Source organism: Pithys albifrons, chromosome 2 (assembly GCF_047495875.1).
Source record: "Pithys albifrons albifrons isolate INPA30051 chromosome 2, PitAlb_v1, whole genome shotgun sequence".
Lineage (NCBI taxonomy): Eukaryota > Metazoa > Chordata > Aves > Passeriformes > Thamnophilidae > Pithys > Pithys albifrons.
In genome coordinates this window covers 48,758,463-48,778,969 of record NC_092459.1, presented here as the reverse complement: position 1 = coordinate 48,778,969, position 20,507 = coordinate 48,758,463, and the positions used below count along the sequence as shown (strand labels likewise).

Below are 20,507 nucleotides of genomic sequence, written 5' to 3'. Positions count from 1 at the left end.
CCATTCAAAGACTTCTCTTCACAGATTGTACAGCTTTTTGTCTTCTTTTGGGAAGCTACTATTTTCCACAAAGGCTACAATTCTCATGATCACTGAGACACCTGAGAAATAAATGTGTTGGGTTTTTTTTAAAGAAATGTGTTCAAATATTTAAAGGAAAGTCTATTTCACCATACTGACAAAAAGCAAGTCTTCAGGTTCAGTGTGCAAACTTTTACCTTAGACAATGACCTCTGAGTCAGCATGGACTTAAATTTCAGAAGTTTTTGCATCACTTCTTCATCAACTACTGACAGCAAAAGCAAGGTTTTCTACTAAATTTTTTGCTATGCTTGTAATGGTAATGTGCAATTTCATTTTGAACAACATTGTAATATTGTCACAAATTACATTACAAGATCAGGTTATTAGGCCATTCAATAAGCAATTTTGGCACCCAATGCAAAAACATGTAAGAGAGTCATAGATATTTTAAAAAGATATGATCAATCACCAGAAACTGGTGACCTACCAAAACTGCAAAACTAATAGTTAATGTTGCAATGAGATGTGTGTGGAATCTGTGCAACTTTCTGTCCCAACACTGCAACTGCTTGTCATGAGGAGTGGTATGTTAGATCACGGTGGAAAAAATAAAACTTCTATAGGTACTCCTTCTTTTGCACTTTGTCCAAATACCTCAAATAATTAGCATATATTTTCACACGCAATTGACTTTGTTGCTGATGAGAGAAGCAACATCTATAAAATTCTAAAATCATGACAGTTACATCAGCTGAAGAGCTATTTTGTTCAACAATGTCAGTTTTACCACCAACCTAAATATTTTGCAAACATATTTAAAAATGGGAGAGCAATTAAGCCTTCTGACTGAATTCACTAACATTTAGGTACTAAAAATGCAGTCCATGGAAACAGAGGGGAAAGGGTGAATAGGAACTAATTCTCATGTGTATGTTGCCATTTGGTTCCAGAGCAACATATACAAATACAGCAAAATTAGGTGGTAAATGGAGCAGAACAAAGAAAACTATAAGCTTATATTTACGCTGTAACAACCACAGTAAATCTACTGACCAAAGCCCCACACTGTATAGCTTGCACATCAGCAAGTAGTACTGCTGAGTGCCTTTCAAAGCTGTGGGGCTGGACACCAGGGCAGGAAATTCCCACGTCCCAAGATAAGAGCAGTCAGGAGTCCTTCATCCAGCTTTTGGTCAGTGAACTAAAACTAGTGACCATCTGTTTCTCCAATAAAAATGCTGGAAATCTGTAAAAATCACTGCTTACAACTTGAAAAATACCTATTACACCTTTAACCACCAGGGGACATTACTTCATTTCTTCCTCTGATTTTTTCACTATGAAAAATATGCTACATCACAATTATATAATGTTCAAGGTATTTCAAAGCTTATATACAGAAATCCCAAATATAGTTCAGAATTACATCTGCAATAAATAAAGTATAGCTCAGGTACCCAGGTGTTGGTATTGCACTTTTTATGAAGTGACCTGAAAGACTTTGAAAGAAGCTTTGTATCAATTTGTATGTCTGAATAACAGCTGTGCTATGAAAATCCTAATGGTAACCAGAAACAACCAGTTTCTATAGGGATTATCAGTATATGACATCTTGTCAGCAGTCAAGATTTAGATGTGTGTCTGTCCTTTGATCTACACACAAAACTCAACGGATCTATGTAGAGCAGTACACAGGCGTGTGCGACAATAACCCCAGAGAATGGAGGGTTGCACTCATTCTCCACCATGCTACAGATAAGACACCAATAGCAAAGTAGTTTTACAAGTTTACAGTAAGATGTATAAAATACCTGTGGAAGTTTCACTGGTGAATTCCTTTAATTGAAAAGTTTATTTGTCTGTACATATAAAATAACAGGGCATATGCACACTGAATGCACAACCTTCTCTCTGCCTCAAGCAAAATGAAGATTTAAATTGTTTGCATGCCCAAACCATATCAGGGAACTTGGAATTTTCTTCTATTTTATAATATATCCTATTATATAAATGCTTTCTCAGTAATTTTTGGTTGCATCAACATTACTATTTTTAACCCTTATTGGAATTTTTTATTCCGTACTTCACTCTATAGAATGAGTAAGGAAAGTAATGTTGATATCCAGAATCCTGCTGATGATCATTCCCAGCCAGTGCAGACATGCCTGTTAAGGCATCCACATTCAGTGAATGAAAGGCCAGTCACTTTTACCATCAAAGGCATAAAACTATAGGCCACCACAGAAAAACTTCCTTTAGAGAACCAGTACTTTATCCTGTGTTGACATAATTTGAAAAGGCCATTTCAATAATTGAAAATAGTGGGGGTTATTTTAAGAAATAAGCTAAAGCTAATGAAAGGCAGTTTCAATCAGCTCCATTAATGATCCAGAAGTCAATCAAGCCACTCGACGATGTAACAGCATGTAGGGCACCTCTGGGGCCTGGGACTATGACAGTGACAGGCACTGCAGAAACAGAGAACAAAAGCGCCTGTAAAATCTGGCTGGTGACACAATACTCCTTTGGCAGCTGCTGAAAAGTAACTCATCCTCCTGGCCCTCCCACGGAGACCCACTCGGGGTCAGTAAGGTTGTGAAGCCTTCAGGATATTAGAAACGACACTGAGGGTTTCCTCTGACAGCAGCCCACTGCTCCGAAGCACAACCACCCCGCACAAGAAGAGAGCAATGGAACAGAATGCCTGGGGCACACAGGAGAGTGCAAACAAAGGACAGGAAAAAACAGTCATACATGCAGAAGTGGAACCCCAATTTTACTGCTATCAGAATTACTTGTGCCTAACCCAGCCACATCAGACAGCTGCATGCTATCCAGCCTCCCTCACTTTCTGCGGCCAATTACAACACCAGGGACTTCTGATACCAAAACAAGTGGTTTTCATTTCAGACTTTAACTTCTATCTTCTTTCCAACTTATTCTTCTTTGCTAGTCTTGACCTTTACTCTTTCAAATACTTGTAAATGTTTTAAGTCCCCTGGTTTGCTGGTCTCCTCTACTATGTATAATTAACGGTTTTACCTGTTTATTGTTTTAATTGCCCTTCATTCAATTGTCTTCAAGATGTTGTAAATGGATGATGTGGTTCTGCTGGAGTTTTGGAAAACTACTTCTCACTCTTTGTATATTTAGCTCTACCTACAGACTCACTAGCTGAAGATATCAAACAAATAGTTTTATTTTTAAAACATTTCCACAGGACATCATATTAATAGACAGGAATTCTAAAATGCATGATATCCTTCAGTTGCTATGGGATCAAAACTAGGTTTCCATATCCTGTTTATGACTCAGTGTTGTATACAAAACTACATTAATTTTTTTTTTACTGTGATGGTTTGGCTGAGGTAGAGATAATCTTCTTCCCAGTAGCTGATACGAGGCTGTGTTTTGGATTTGTGCTGGAAACAGTGTTGATAATTTAAGGGATGTTTTAGTTACTGCTGACCAACGTTTATACAGTCAAGGACTTTTCTGCCTCTCCTCCCACCCCACCACCAAGAAGGCTGGGGATGCACAAGGAGTTGAGAAGGGGCACAGGATAGTTGATCCCAGCTGATCAAAGAGAGATATGGCATATGGCACATCATACTGGGGAGGAAGGAACAGGGGCATATTCAGAGTTACAGCATTTGTTACATGTGATGGTCCCCTGTTTTCCTGAGGATGGCTGAACACCTGTCTGTCCACGGAATGTGGTGAATGAATTCCTTGTTTTGCCTTGCCTGTGAGTGCAGCTTTTGCTTTACCTGTTAAACTGACTATATCTCAACCCATTAGTGTTATCACTTTTACTCTTCCAATTCTTTCCTCATCCCACTGGGCAAAGTGAGCAAGTGGCTGTGTGGGGCTGAATTGCCAGCTGGGATCAAATCATGGCAATTATATATGGTAAATTATTTTAACAGCATATAGGAGCACCAGCAAAGTCCAAAGGTGCTGATGCCAGCCAATTTATGAATCTAAGAAGTTTGCAATCTAAGCAATATAAATCACCACTTGTTTTTATATGATCTGCAAATCAGTTTATATTGTGAGTATGCAGAGCCCAAATCTGTATTAACATAGAAGAACTAGTGTTTCATTTGTTACAGGATAAACTTCATTGTGTTTGTAGACTGAAACTGCACCATGCTAGCCAGTAGTTAAATCTCTCTGCAGATCAGTGTGTTGTTCATTATTATTGGTACAATTCTGTTGTTAGCTCTGCTGCTCTCAGCTGTTACCTCATCACCTAGGGTTTCTCTCTATATAGTTTGTAGTCCCTCTCTCCTGACAGATATAATATACATGTATCCGGATGCAACTGATTTTTTCAAGGTACAAATTTGGAGAAACAATAAAATGTATTGTCCTGTAGTTCTTTCAGGGCTATTACTGTCCTAATCACTCCCCAGAATACTCTTAATAAAAAGCAGAATATACTTGATAAAAGTGACAAATTTTCAAGGACAGAAGCCTCAGCTGCAGATGAAGTTAAAAGGCTATGTTATTCCTGCAAAATGTAGCTACTCACAGTGTGCATACAATTTGTGAGCAGGTGTCAAGACAACCATGAAATTATGGGTTAATTTTGAAATTTACAATCTTACGATCTCATTTCTGACTGTAAATTGCGCAGACATGACTGTCATAGCAGAACTGAAACTGGACAGATCATTTTAACAAAAAGTAGAATTCACCATGCTTGCAATGATATGATGAAATGGCTTTAAAAGCACATGATATGCCCAGAAATGCTTGTAAATAAGTTTTCAAAATACTTTAACAACTCTAGGCAGCCACTTGATTAGAAGGCTTAAGAAGGCATGCCAGGTTTATACAGAATGTTAAGCATTTTTAATATTTCTCATTAAAGAAACCCCACAAACAAAATAAGAACATAACCAGGACAACTGCGGTGAAAGAACTCGTACGTTAAAATTACATTTCTCTTGCACTGAGACACAATACCTGCCTGAGTCAGGTGACCAGGGCCCCTACAATTCTTTGCCTACTCTAAATAATGCTATTGCCAATTCCTACTGTATACTCTGTGATTTTAAGCAAGGGGAAAAACTGAAAGAAGGACCAAACAAACAAAATTTCAGACTGTGTACGTAATGGCTGCACTGTGCCTGTGCTTTCACACCTGACCGTGTCCCAGGAGTGGATGAAAGTGTGATGCCAACAGCTGATGTGAGGAAGTATTTCCAGTGCTCTGTCCTTCATGCAATCCCCAAAATGACTAGACTTCTTCAGTCAGTTCTTCATAACCAACACTTCACTTCTGCTAAATTTCTACTGACAAAGCATTCATGAGAGAGATCCCTGGTAGCATCAGCTACATTTCCTTTTTCCTAGAAGGCTTTAGTTGCCTCCTCTGCCCTGTTCCTATCCTGAGCAGATAACCAAGTCAGCTCAAAGCGCAGTGCACAAGGTTTTGGAGTTTTACTAATGCACCACTGTCACACCTCCCCATATCCCAGGAGAGCTTAGCTGGGCTAGCAGACATCAGAAGAAAGTTTACCCATGTAAACAGAAAACTAGCTCAAAGGAAGCCAAATGCAGAATCTATTAAATTATTTATAGTAAGTATATGGCTGCAGTCTTGAACACAAACTGGCACCACAGTTTAACAGCTTTAGAGACTACACTACTGTAACTAAACTCTTTACCTCAGCTGAAGGGAGACAGCATATTTACCAATTAAATACAACTTGCTAAGCAAAGTCATATTCTCTTACACTCACCAGACATTGGATTACCAAATCTAAATGAGGAAACAATGGTAATGGAAAGTTGGGGGCTTTTCTTTATTTTTTAATTGCTTCAAGAATAAAAATAAACAAAAATAAATAAAAAAATCCCAGAAACAAACAAAAAAAATAAAGGAAAATGGGCTTTATTTCTTGCAACATATTCAGGAAAAATAGCAGTAGTAATAAAATTTGTTTCTGTTCATTGCTGTAGTATGCTGTGGGTGCCAGATGTGCAAGTTCTCACACACAAGCCTAAGAATGTGACTGAGTTTTAGTTAAATGCAATAATCTCTGAGAGAAGGGACACTGCAGTTTTACAAACACATTTACAGCCTCATTTAACCCTAGTTTTCACTGCTCAGACTGCTGGGTACTGATGGATGTGACCATCTCTCAGTATATAAACTCCTTATGTTGATTCCCAGTCCAACAGCTGCCTGGTAATGTGAATGACTTTCTACCCCCAGTAATCTAGGCTTCATTTGAATTTAGTTTTAAAAAAGCTTATGGACCTGGTGTCATTGTCCCTGAGAACAAAATTGTACACACAGACCTCATGAGCCTTTAAAAAGTACCGAAACGTCACTCTAAAACTAGCTTTCAGCTACTCCTTTTTACTTATAACGGTATGCAGTCTATGAAAATCACATCTAACATCTGGCCAGGTAATTAAACACATTCTCCTCTCTATTGTAGAGTAGATATTTACTATATATCAGTTATAATAACTAATACACACTGTAATAAAAACTGAGCTTGCCTAGGCAACCAAAATCTATCAGCTTTTACCACAGGCTCATGCATTTCTTTCTTTCAAACCATATTCTTTATGACCAAAGAACAGGTTGTAAAAGAGACTGCATGTAAATATGCACTGGAAAATCATCCCCAGCTGTCATCTAAGGTCAGTCTCCACTGTAGAGCATACAGATATGTATATAAACTATTCCCATCTCTCACTCCCTTATTATCTTAAGAGCACTCAGGTTTTTCTCATGGCAATTCAGAATTATGCAAAACGTCACAATGCTTCAAATAAAACAACAAAAGCAAGCTCTTACTTTGAATAACAAGAAAATTACATTTTCTTAAAGGACTGTGATTAGTATATTCTGGTTTCATGTCCCAGTGAACTTTATATATAGTGAATACAATTCCAATCCAATACTGCTACTTTGTTTGCTTCCCCTGAAAACGTTGCTTACATGTGTTGTTTTCAATGACCTGAATTGACTATGAGACACAGTTAAAAACTCAGAGTTGAAAAGATGCACCCAAGGATCTACAAGTAGTTATGAAACAAGTTAATTAATTAAACTTCTCAACACCCCTGTGAAGTAAGCAAGCAAATTTATCTGTTTTATGAGGAAGGAAACAGAGCAATGGAGAGGTGGAGTGACTTGCCCAAGGCTGCCCAGCAAGAGTCTTTCTAGAGTAATAAACAGCATCTGAATTATTGATTCCCACTGTTGCCCTTCAGCTGAATTGTTCCTTTTTTGAAATACTGCAGTGAGTTATAATAATTGCTGGCATGAAAAGCATATTGTGGCAATATTTAGGCTGAGAATTTCTTTGTCTTTGTTTAGACTATGTTAAAATTTTAGTGTTATTTAAATTGTACTTGATCTTCTTAGGGCAATCAAAAGTTTCCAACTAGTTGAGCAATATTTGTTGTATTTCATTTACAGTTGTCTCTATTTTGTTATGCTGCCATTGCTTATGACTAAAAACCAAGCCACTACAGCTTGAAAACACAGGAAAATATCACAGTTTTATATTGCTTCAAGAGGGAATGGCAGAAGAGCAGAGAAGGTGGCTACTATCATTCATACCAAACTGAATTTTAAGAGTTAGCGTGAGATGCACCAAGCGATGATGCACTGCTTTCATGCAATATTAGCTACAGGAACTGGAACTCGCTGCCTTGGGCCGAGGAGACTGAGCTTCCCGAATTAACAATTCTGGTCCCAAGTCACTCAAGACTTTAACAATTAAAAAAAAATAAAAAAGAGAAGTGGCAGGAAGTTGCATGGGGCAAATCACTCTGTTCCTGTGTCTCAGCTTGCCTAGGTGCAAGACAAGGATGCTGCCGCTTACCTTTCACACACGCATGTTGGGGAGGCTGAACTCAGCTGCAAAAGGCTCGGAGGCTCCTGCGGTCACGGTGCTGCGGAGGAGCAGAGCTGTTATCACACACGGCACCCGCAGGTAAAGCTTTACACAGAAAGCGCCACGTCCCCCCTGCGCACACCCACCGCCCGCGGACTCGCGGGGCCCATCCTGCGGGCTGCCCGGCACCTCGCGCTGGGGCGGCTGCCCCGACAGCAGCCCCGCTCCGCCGGGACAGCCGGGGAAAGCCCGTGCCTGGGGGCTGCTCCCCGCGGGGCGCACCCGGCCACCACCCCGCGCCTGCCCCGCAACCGGCCCCCGCCGCCCGGCCCCTCGTCCCGCGAACAGCGCCGGCGCCCCCAGCGCGCCCCACGGCCCGGGGAGGCGAGTGCCGCGGCCGGGACGCAGTGCTGGGACCAACCTCCCTTTCCCAAGCCTGCAGGCAGCCGGAGCCCCCAGCCCCGCGCCACGCCCGCGCCGCCGCCAGCCGCGCCGGGATGGGACGGGACAGAGGAGCTGGGAGCGCTGCCCGGCACCGCACGGGCACTCACCGCGGCGCCGACCCGCCTCTCGGCTGCCACACAGTCTCTCCTCCACAGCCCCAGGGGACGGAGCTGGGAGGGGGGAGTTGCGTTTTTCAACGCAGGAAGAAAGTGACTCCCCTCTCCCGCTCCACCTCCCGCTTCCCCGCCCTCCTTCCGTACCTCTCCCCGTCCTCCTCCTCCCCCCGCGGCCCCGCCGGCCCCTCACGCCATGGCGGCATCACTCGGCGAAGCCCGTCCGGCTCTCACGGTCCAGCCCGCGGAGCCCCTGCCGCTCGGTCTATGCCCTCGTGTTTGTTTATTCCTGGCGCATACACGGCTTTTCTTCCCCCGCCCGCTCCTCCCGGGCCCGAACTTCGCGGAAATACCCTAATTCTCCCTTTTAGTGGGAGGACTCGTTTCTCCGCAGGGAATGTGTTTGTCTCAGCACTGGAGTGTCAGCAATTTGATTCCCTTCACCTGGAGAGTACGGCAGCGGTACCACGATTCGGGCAAGGGTGGCTCTGGAGGTGACAGCATCCCGGGGGACCATTCATACTCGATGTCCATCCCTTGAACTGTCCCCACACTGCATGAGAGTAGTAAGACATCGCATCCAAGAGTTCCCTTAAGCCAGCAAAGAAACAAAAAGCCTATTTGTCAGTTTGCTCTTTTATGTGTGGTGTGGCTACTTATATAAAAGTTTCCCAATAAAAACAAAAAACCAAAACAATCGAACAAAAACCCACAAACAAACAAACAAACCACCCTAAAAAACAAGGGAAAAAAAACCACATCCAAAAACCAGTGAAACACCGTGACTGTTCAAGTCAATCACCCTGACATTTTATGCGGCCACACAACAGAAAATACTTCAGAAAGTAATACAAAAGAGGATAAAATAAATGATCTTGTGGAAGAACATTGTCTTTTCTTTCTTGGTCACTATAACAAACTTCAAAGTGGCAAATTCCAAATGTTTGTTGGGTTTCTAAAGCTGAGTGTGTCGACTGCAGACTTCTCTATGTAAATGAAAATAAAAATATTTACATGTGATAGATCAGAATGGTCTCCAACCGCCTGAAGTTTACATCTCACAAAACTTAGTCTTCACTTTAGTAATGTGTTTACTGATGTTACTGAATTCAGTCAGCAGGGTCATAAGTGCTGAGTTCCCTGGTTTTAAATTCAAAATTATGTTTTCTGAAGGTGGTTTTAAACAGTTTCATTGTGGTTTGAAATGTGATTCCCTGCTATTTTATCAAGATTAATGAACTCGTGGAAACTAGACAAAGCTAGAAACTGTAAATTTCCCTTCACCCTTTCACTCTTGTTGCCTTTCCCAGCAAGGTCTCTTGATGGCCTCAGCCCTAAAGAATAGGGATCCACAAACTGTTTCTGCAAACTCCAAGAGCCACACCAGAACCTGGAATGAAGCCTTGCTTTTTTCGCCAGTAATGACATGCCTAAAAGCACTAAGTGTTTCCGTTTCAGTCATACAACACTATGTTAATCATTAGAAGATATGTTTCTAAACACCTATTTGAATTATATTAGTATATATTGCATTTATAGTAGAGTTGTAAAATATTGATGTTGGGACATAAATGAGCATGTGAAGAGCTACAGACTCACACAGTCAGACCAGATGTGGCTAATAGGATGATTCTACTGGCATTTCTAAATCGTTGGGATGCTTAAAGGGATCAGAAGGAAGGCATCTAAGTATTTGTCATATGTCTGCATTATAAGGTAATTAAATATATTAGCTATCTGACTAAGTTAAATGGAAAGCATAATGCCTGAAAGAGCTTTTGAAATCCTGTCCTTAGTCTGTGTTTGTATCTCTCTGTATTGTGGAAAAACTGCCCTGTGCTTCCCTACTGAATACCTGGGCAAAGCAGACCATGGCTCCCCAGTAGCACATGCTATAGCTCTTCTGTTTCTGCCACATAGAGGATGAGATTGGATATGCTACTTGAATCTTGCTCTGGTGTGCAGTTAGAATGTGGTAGAGATACTACAGAGTGGGTAGCCACAAATCCTCTCTGCCTTATGTCCTTGTGTGTAAGATGGGGCTCATTTTGCTGCCCAGTAACTCGGAGTGCTTGTCAGGCTAAATAAGTAAGTTAAAATTTATAGGATGATTCAAAGATTTCTAAGAGAGGCAAGGTCTGTCCATGCTAGATTAATTTCAGCATTGCCACTAGTAGTTTTGAAATGAAAATGACCCTGGCTTTTGCAAGCATGATGTATACTGAAAGACTGAAAAAATTTGCCCAAGGAGAAGCTGGAGGAAGATTGCCTTCAACTATGACAAAGCTACTAAAAAGAGGATAATAATCTCTTATCCCCATCCTCTGAAAACACTATGTAAATTGCAGTAACAGAAGTTTAGGATAAAAAAAGTATTGAATAAAGTAAATAAAGCAGGAGTGAACAGCACCTCTGCCCCAGAGGCTTTTTAAGTATAAGTTGGACATATATTTGACAAGAATGGTTCATGTCTAGAAAGTCTGATGAATACTGCCTTAGAGCAAGGGGTGGACCCGATGACCTGTCAAGGTCCTTTCCAGTCCTGTTTTGTGTGATTATGTTCAAAATACTACTTGCACAGGCAAGACTATGGATCCTCTTTGATCTCCCTATGCCCTTCACTTCTTTAGCAATGGGTATAACCCCTCTTGCTGAGGCTGAGATTCTTACAGTGGTTTGCTAGCCTTGCTGCATGCCAGTGAATTTGTTGCTGATGACAGCAAGAAGAAAACAATTAAACAATGAAACAATGTCACTCTGGAGCAGCAATTTTGGGTGGGATCCATCTAACCTCTGAATATGTCATGTGCTTTAGTTCTATACTTGACTAGTAACTGTCTCTGATAGTCACCTTACACTCTTTATACTTGCAGCGAAACATAAATTCTTTTACAGCAGAATTCATCTGACCTGTTTTAGATGTCTTCATTAGGATGTAATGAATCATGTCCTCAGGCTATGTATTCTTGCCACACCATAAAGTTGGTTTAAATGACTGATTCAGTAACATACCATCACACAATTTCCACTCCCTTGGTGCTTCTGTCCCTCAAATCTCTAACTCCCTCTCTGCTTGCATTGCTCCAGAATGGATATAGGAAAGGAGCTAAATTTACCTATTGGAGCTGCAGGGCATTGACTTGGCCAGTTGCACAGAGTTTCTTTCACGGAAATTTTTTGAAAACTGTTCAGATCAGACATTGCTGTTCTCCTGCGTCACATGCTTATTATTCTTCCTTGGCCTTTATGCCAAGCCACATTAGTAGGGACATGAAGTGTCTGGTGCCTGTGTGACTGAGCCAAACACATGTGGGAAAAGCTGGTCTTTCCCAACAATGGCAAGTTTTTTGGGTCACACCCATGGAAGTCACTGTACACCTCTGTGCACATCTTGAAAATGTCTGCAGCATCACAGCAGCCATCTCTTGGTTACAAGGTCTTGGTAGCATCTACTCTTTCTTCTCCCTTACAGTAGTTACCTGGCTCTCAGAGTGGGTAAGTGCACTTTATTTTCCTGCTGCATTGACAAGCTAGATCATGGGAATATAAAGGGGAGCAAGCCCTGTTATCACACTTGGGCAATGAGGAAGGAAGGCACCAGGGCTATGTGTAACCAACAATGCAGGGCTCATCCGTTTTGGAAGAGACACCAGGTGTCAGCTGATGCTTCATTTAAGAGCCTTTGGTTTTCACTTTGTTGTAAAAATGAAAGGATGATTCCTTTTTCTTTCTTTGCGACTGAAGATGTTGGCCTAAAGAAGGAAGCTGTACATCATTTAGCCTGTTTCACATGTGCAGCTTTGGCCATTCTTTTCTTTCTTCCTGCCCACCCTATGCAACAGCATTTTTTTTTCTCCTTTGATTTTTCCTCTGCAAGGTTTGTTGGGTTTTTTTTGTGTTGGTTTTTTTTTGTTTTTGTTTTGGTTTGCACTTTTTTTGTTCTGTTTGGTTGTTTTGTTGGTTTTTTGTTTTGTTTTGTTTGGTTTCACTAAAGACCTGTTCTCTGTGTGATCTGCTTGGTCTCTAGTTTCCATGTAAGAAATGCTTTTACATTTGTCATTAAGTGACAAAACTCTTCAAAAGAAAAGAGAGAAAAACACAAAATTCTCCAGATTCTTTCACTAATACTCCAAAACAATTGATTTGGTTATGACCATAACCCTTGTGTTTTCTTTGCCTTTTGTGTCCAGCTGTGAAGATCTCTGATCTTTTTGCTATGAGCTCAAACCCACAGGACAAGAGTGTTAGGATAGTCTTTTCTTGTAACTGAACTGCAGACCTGCAAATCTGGATACTTGTATAATGCTCCCCCTGCCCTCCTTGATCTGGGATGTTCTGCCCAACTCTTCCCTCTGGACTTTCTTAGTGCCACATGAAGGCAGCTTTCATTTTCCACACTTATCCCACTTCCAGACTCATATGGGGGAATGTTGTCTATCTCCTCTTTTCCAGCCAGGGTGTGGACCAGTGTCCTAACTTGGTTGTTCCTACTGCATCCTTTGAGTTTAAGAGAGTAGTGCATGATTCATACCATTTACTACTTGGAGATTTGGGGCTCTGGCTCACTGTGCAGGCTATGGGCAGAAAGTCACAGTTCCAAAACTAGAATGAAAAGGAGTTGCCTAAAATCAGCCTTAAGAATGAGAAATAGCTGGAAATCCAGAAATTTTGTCTAAACTCATCAGGGTACCTGTCTGTCTGGGGCTCATTCAATGTGGCACAAAGCAATTTCTCTCTCAGAAAAATCCTGTCTGCTGCTGCCTGAACATACTGGAAATGCTTCACCCTTTCCCACAAATGCAGCCTTTTACTTTTCTACTTTGTGGTAGCCAAAGTATCAGTAGGGTAGCTGGAAGGGGAAAACACTAGATGTGTTTCCTAAACAGCTCTTCTTTGTATGTAAATGAACATCTTTCTCTGCTTTACATTTCCTTTCTTTCCTTCTTTCTTGCTCTCACCATGTGTTCAGCCTGGTTTAGCTCGAGGCCTGCAGACAGAAAGTCGGATGAAAAAAAGGGATTCCTGCAAATTTCTTAAGAAATAGGAAGCCGTGGCATCAGTAATGAGGTAAAACATCAGTGAGTGGAGACAGAGTCATGGTGCTGAGATATGTCAGGAAGACAGTAACCATAAAGCAGGTACATAGGTACTCAACTGTGAAAACCCAAAAAATACCTGGATCCAATGAAAAAATTACTTGCATTGCTTGCATCATCTGTACTGTGCCTTTTAACAGAGGAATCCATGTTACTGCTTTTACCTTGCTGTAGACATACACTGAGTGTCAGTTTATTTTCTTTTAGCAGCTGTCAGGTTGCCTAACTCGTCTGCCCCTTCTTTAGCATGTACCCCTTCTTTTCCCTGATGATGATTAGAACAGGTTGGAGAGGGGAAACCTCTCCAGCAGCACGTGGCTTTTCATTCAGTTGAATTGGTTGTTAATTTGTTTTCAAGTGCATGACCTTTCTCAACATGTATGATCTGTGTCAACGTCTTTCCTTCCAGATTTCTGTGATATTATAAACCAAGCAGTATTCCCTGTGGAGCACAAAATGTTAATGCTCGTACCAAAAGGAACCTTCCAAGGCCAGATTTCATCAGAACTCTGTTAGAGCTGACTGCCACAATCTCTCTCTCTGGATGGCAATTGTTTCGCACTTGTAACATGCTGTTTTCAATGAAATGCATTTTTAAAGCTAGAATCCACCTACTTTATGGAGTCACTTGATATGCAGAAAGCCAGCAGACAACTAAACAACTGCTGGAATTCAGGAAAATTTTTACAAGTTGCTTACTTATCCCCACACCAGTTCTTTTGTTTCATAGTCCTATGTGTCTCTCCTCTTCCTTATACTAGAGACATGTAATGAAAAAGGTTTGTCTTTTTGTCTCTGAGTCTCCATTTCTCTTTGTAACCTTTTACATCTGATTTGCTGCATCCTGGTTGCAAGCAAGGCTCAAGACTGAGATATTAGATCAAACATAAACAAAGGCATCAAAAATTTTCACCTAAACATAGTTCTGACCTATGCATCATTAGCCTGTACAGTAGCTAACAATTCTTTGCACTTGATTCTGAAGAAATGGTGCTCAACAACTGGTGGCTCTTGTAGTCGTACATACTCCCTAAAGACAGTTCCATCACTGTGCTTAGTTTCAGGGTCTTCATGAGGTTGTTTCACTAGTCTGCATCAATAACTGGTTATGTGTATTGCTCTGGGGCTTTTGGGGCGCTGTTGTTTAGTATTTAGGGGGCCTCTGTAGCAAATCCATATTCATTGAGCCCCTGGCAGCATGCTCTGCACAGCAGTGGTTTCTAAATATGTATACACACATGTATGTATGTACATAAAAATATTTATACAGTTACATTAAGAATATCTATCTAACTATGGTCATATTAATGGCTAATGAGTCTATTTTCTTAAATTCATTTAATTGTCTTTGCGTTACTTTTTTTCTCATTTTGTTTATGGATTAATATCAGTAGTCTACCAGATATCTCCAAGTCCTGCACAATAACAGGGGAAAGAGGAAAACCCCACACAATATTTTTTGGTAATTATTATTTTCTGTGATATATGGGCACATGGACTCTTGGTGATGGTCCTGTGCAGGGCTAGGTGTTGGACTCGATGATCCTTGTGGGTGCCTTCCAACTCAGTACATTCTTTGATTCTGTGAAAAATTCCACTCCCTGACACCCTCTAGCCATCTATGTCCTGTAGAACTATTGTCAGCTCATGCTGATCCTTGGCCTTTTCGTCTTTCAGCTTCATTTATACTTCATCGCCTGTCTACTACTGATCTAGAGATTTTCCTGCTTACTGCCTGAGAGTGTTTAGTTTATTTAACTGACCTAAAACTCCAGAGAAATGCAGATAATTTCATCATCCCCTTGGTGTCTGTGTTTCTGTGTCATGGGATTCTAGGCTTTAATTGCTGACTGTTCATGTGAGTATGTATATATATGTACATGGGCATTCATGCACTTTTTTCCTGGGCATCTTTGAGGGAAAAAACAAGTGTAGAAGTTCACGACTGCCATCTTCAACACTGCTGCAGCTGCTTCAAGCGCAGCCCGTCAGTAGATATTGAGGCTTCTGTCAGTATAAGACAAAGACTTTTTTTTATTTCTTAATTTCATAACATCCCCTCTTTTCACAAAAATTACAATGGCTTCTTTCTCTGGATTAATATAATTTGCAGGGTGGTTAGCACCTGTGAGTGCACATTTAATTTTTCAATGTTGGCTGAGGTTATAGGGGATGATGTAGCAAGAATACTGCAACTCTGGTATTATAAGGCAAGACAAGGGTTATTATATTCACCTGGACTTTTATTTCTCAGAGATGGTGGAGGGTTTAAAAATAAATCTTTTAATGTAACATTATTAGGCATGTGGAGTCATAATTTTTAGAATTCCTTTAGTGCTGTGACAGAACAAGGTCTATTGAAAGTTAATGGATTTGTTTACCTAAAATACACCCTGAAAATTCCACTTTGATAAATTTTGGACAAGAACATCTATTTTTTCCTCCTGTATACAGTGTAAAATAGTTTACAATTTTCTTCACTCTTAAAAGGAATGTAAGGTCTTCAACCTTGTAAGAGGGAATCAAACTGAATGTTCAAGTGATTTTACTCAATATTTAGTAGTCACTGGAAAATAGAAACACCTTTCTGGCTGGCAGAATCTGCTTTGGCTGGGCTGTTGGAGCTGTGGTGTGTTCTGTGCAGACTGCTATTCAATTTGTGCTGCTGCCATTTTGTGTCTTGCAACCTCTAATTTGCAGAAGGGGCTGGAAGCCATAACATGGTTTTGAAGTGGCTGTGATGGTTTCTCACCCTCGTGCTAGTATTTGAAAGTCATTAGGGCCATGTGTGAGAGAACTGCATAGGCGCAGTGGCAACATGAGTGGGAAGCATGATAGATTTTTAGCACAGTTCTGATTAAATCAGTTTAGCTGCAGTGGCGCAGAAGTTAAACACGGTACTTCAGATGTTTGCCCTTCTGTGAACTGTGACATCTGGCCAGCTGCAAGACCTCTGTGGTCTTGCCATGCTTGCCAGAGAACTGCTGTGGGTATCCACTTCATACTGAAAAGATTTGCATTACACCTTTGTCCCATATTCAAGAAAGTGATTGGTCATGCTGGCCACAGTACTGGTCCATTGACCTGCAGATAGGAATTCTCAGTTTGCCCTGCAAATATGCTAGCACGCTTTTAGAGCTGGAAATCTCCAAGTCTGTTTAACTTCCTGGATTCCATCTTGGCCCTAACCCAAGCTCCGTTTTCCAGTTAAGCATTTCTATTTATAATGCTTGTGGAAAAACAGGGTTTGTTTCTTGCACCAAAAACATTCAGCAGAAAATATATTTTTTTCTCTCTCTCCTGTGATTCACCAAGGGGGTTTGATGTTTCATTTACTTAGAACTGCAGAAAACAAAATTACAGGCAACTGAATTTATGATAGGATTGAGCCTTTCCCCTGGAGGGTTCTGGATTTGCTATGTGCTTGCTGGAAGGGCTGTTTTGTGGCCATTTGTTAACAATACATGTCTGTGGCTACACCATTTTAGCCATTATACCATACAGCTGGCATTCTCTGCAGAGGTAAAGTTCCTGTAGCTTAGCCATGTGCTTTCCCTCCTAAATCTGATGCTGTGAGTCAGCTGAAATGCTCTTTGCCTCCAGGCATGTGGAGAGAGAGGCATATTTTGTTTTAAAACTCATTCACTTTAATGTACCAGAAAACTTGTCTTGCTCCTTCCATGATGCTGAGGAGCAGCAGGCTGCCCCATGCCATGCCCCTTTCCCAGGGAAGTTACAAGCAACGTCTTCCCATCCTGTATGGTGCAGTTATGAGACTTGTAGCTTCTTGCACAGAGGTGACTTTGTTTCTAAACCTGACTTTCTGAGAAACCATACAGTAAAACATCCTGGTTGTGTACATAAGGATGTTATACACTTACTGCATTTTTGTTCCCTCTGGTGACAAAATAGAGTTGACATGGAAGCCATGGAAGCTCAGATGCTGCCTTTCCTCTGTTGGCATCTCTGCTGATTTATATATTCTTCAGACTCTTCTGCTGCTTACCTTGGTATGGTTTAATGTATCCTTGGCCTCAGGAGGAAAGACTTAAAGCAGTTTGAGGAATGCCAATTCCCAGTGCCTGTCATCAAATTTTCCTGGGAATTCCTTTAGGACTTGCTCCAGCACTACTGTACTGTCACAGACCTGGGACTCATCTGGGACTCAGAGGAGTCAGAGAGGCCCATCAGCCCGGGGAAGCAACAGTCTCAATAAATCATTGTTCCAGCAGTGCCCAGTGTCTGACATGGATAATCTATCCATATTTCTTTATTTAACTTCTACTCACTGGTGATAAAGAAGCCTTCAGCTTCCAGGAAGAAGCCCTATTCAGGAAACACTCGCAGTGAGCTCTGCTTTGCATCAAAGATAACTTCCCTATAGGTATTAAAGGTATTAATTTATTAAAGTTGATTTACATCTTTCAGGCTGTAGCACAAACCTCTCCTTGCACTGCTTTGAGACAACCTTGTCTCTTTTTTTTTTCTGTTTGCTACTCAGCTATAAATTCAGAGAACGCTGGTTTTTTTTGTTTGTTTGTTTTGTTTTTCTCAGAAATAAATTCTCTTTATTTTAAAATTCAGACACCAAAAGAGACTTGCTATTCATCTCTGGTTTTAAGCAAACCTGTGGCTTTCAGGGCTATCTAACCAGACACAGTGATTTTAATGAAACTTTACATTATGTCTCCCTGCTGAAGGTGAAGGTAGTTTTGGAGGCACTTCAGCAACACTTCTGTCAATGGCCTTTCACAAGAGAATCCAAGAAATTTCAAAGATTTCCAGGGTTTAAAAAAAAAAAGAAGGAGAGAAATAAGGAAAAAGCAAAGATGGTGTCCTTAGATGTCATGTGAAATATGGACAGCTCTCTACCAATTTTCTGCCCTGTGCATTTCCTCTCCCTTATTCTTCACAGCACCTCCACTTCCAATAGCTCTCCTATTGCCACAGCACTGATTGCCCTCCTTGCTTGTTCATTGCCAATCTCTGCTCCACTTCCAACAGCTCTCCTATTGCCACAGCACTGATTGCCCTCCTTGTTTGTTCATTGCCAATCTCTGCTTTGTAATAAGACCAGTATAATTTTCAGATTCTTGAATAGAAGAGACTTCAGTAAGAAGAACTTTATTTTTTGAGCAACCACTTCAGTCTTCCTGCAGCCACAGCCTATGGTGGCACATGGAGTCATGCTTACAGTAGCTTTCTGTTATCCTTTTCTTTCTCTGCTACTGTGATGTCCTTCTGGCAGCAAGTGCAAATGACTGGTGACAGTCAGATGGTTATATGTATTTCTTCTGGTGAGCTTCATGTTCAGACTGTCCTTTGAATCTGCCACCTTTCCATTAAAAAAAATACTGTTTCTCTGCTGTGACTCCAGGACCCAAGGACTTAAATGATTTTCACTCCAATTTTGTTTAACAATTCAATTAGTTTTTCTTAAAAAAACAAGAAAAAATCTCCAACCTACAAAAATCAGTTCCGAATTCAGAACAACAGAAGTGTGAGGGTACAAAATACAGGTTTGCACCATAATGTAGTTAGAAATTATTTGCATTAGTACTTGATTCAGGTTAGAATTTCAATGATGCTGTAATCAGGGATCTAAGATTTTAGTCTAGGTATTTCTCTGCTTAATACAAATCATATCCCTGCCATGAGCCAGATTTGCTGCAGAAGACATTGATGCTAATTAAAAAATTTCAAAATAAACTCAAGTATTACTAATTGTTACCATCTTAAGTCAAATATTTTCAGCCTGTAGTTTGTGAGGAGGATAATGGCACTTTAATTTTTATTCCTCATCCACCTTGTTTTAAAGAAAGGTTTTATCAATTTTGTTCCCATTTGTTTTATGGTTCCCCTTCAGTAAACCCATGCTTAATGCTAATTTGGAGAAGTTGCGTATTACTTAGAAGCATACTGGACCACGAGACTATTAAAATAACATTCTATGCAAAGAAAAGGAAAAAATGAGCAAACAAAAGCGGTTATCCCCGAAACAAGTTGAAATGGTGTTTGTGTCTGATTCTGATGCAAAATATTTTAACTGGTGAAGCTGCAAAAATACAGACTGAGCTGCAGTGACACAAGTTAACACAAGTTAAAGCCATTCTGATAATTGTCTAGGCCTAAGAAAATAAATTCTTTTTCTTGGAAACAAGAAAATAAGGTTTCTGTTTATTGTTCTTTAAAATTTGAGGGAAATTTCTTCAAAATTCTGCTGAGTGTGACAAAACTAAACAAATATCTGACAAGTTTTTGCACCTGCTAGGCTGCATTATTTACTGAGGGCTCCCTGTCCAAAGCACTGGAGAACAGGTCTTTGGACATAAATCTGCAGAGAACAGGGTGTCTCTTTGCTTAAATCAGCAGATAAGAAAGCCCATATTCAGTTTATGCCTTCAGTTCTGTTACTCTTCTGGGCTGAGGCTGTTCTGTATCTTTCCTCCTCTTGGAAGGATTTCCCAGGGAGGTGGAGAATGTGGGCTGAACCACTCCATCAGAGATAGAAACTGTATACAGGTTTCCCTTCTTCTGCAGAAGAGCTCTGACTCTTGAGGTATTGAAGACTAAAGGAGGAAAAGGCATGTAGGGAACCCTAATGCTGAAGAGTGGTTAGGCCCTTATCAGGAATACAAAGCGTGTGAGAAATGCTTTCAGAACTATCAGTCGGCATTTACTTGCCTAAATCCCATTCAAGTTCCTCTTTGAGTATGATGCATCTTTTTCTTTGGGCTTCAGTCTTTCTCTATCTTCAAGAATAGCTACAGTGAGAAGAGAAATTCCTCAGAGCCTGCACTATCTATGTTGATAACCTGGACTGTCCAAGGTAATATGGCTGAGGGTCTGGACTGGGTCTTGGGGCTTCCAGTAGCAATAGCATCATTTTACATAGGGATAGTACCTAAAATGTCCTTGAAAATGTAGAATGTAACTTGGGACTACTACATTTCTCCTGA

At 40.8% G+C, this 20,507-nt stretch overlaps 1 protein-coding gene across 4 annotated transcripts in view; it reads right to left on the bottom strand.

Annotated features, from left to right (window-relative positions):
* Window positions 1–8,720, bottom strand: part of DSE (dermatan sulfate epimerase) — a 36,219-nt gene extending 27,499 nt beyond the window's left edge. For 2 of the 4 annotated variants that reach the window (XM_071548937.1, XM_071548942.1), the window contains exons 1-2: window positions 8,447–8,561; window positions 7,884–7,953 (exon numbers count right to left, since the gene is read on the bottom strand). The gene's annotated coding sequence lies outside the window, so the exon portion shown is untranslated. Of the gene's footprint in view, window positions 1–7,883; window positions 7,954–8,316; window positions 8,412–8,446; window positions 8,562–8,599 lie in introns of those variants that run through there. The other 2 variants (XM_071548938.1, XM_071548940.1) reach the window with 2 other exon arrangements.
* Window positions 8,721–20,507: the final 11,787 nt, after the last annotated feature.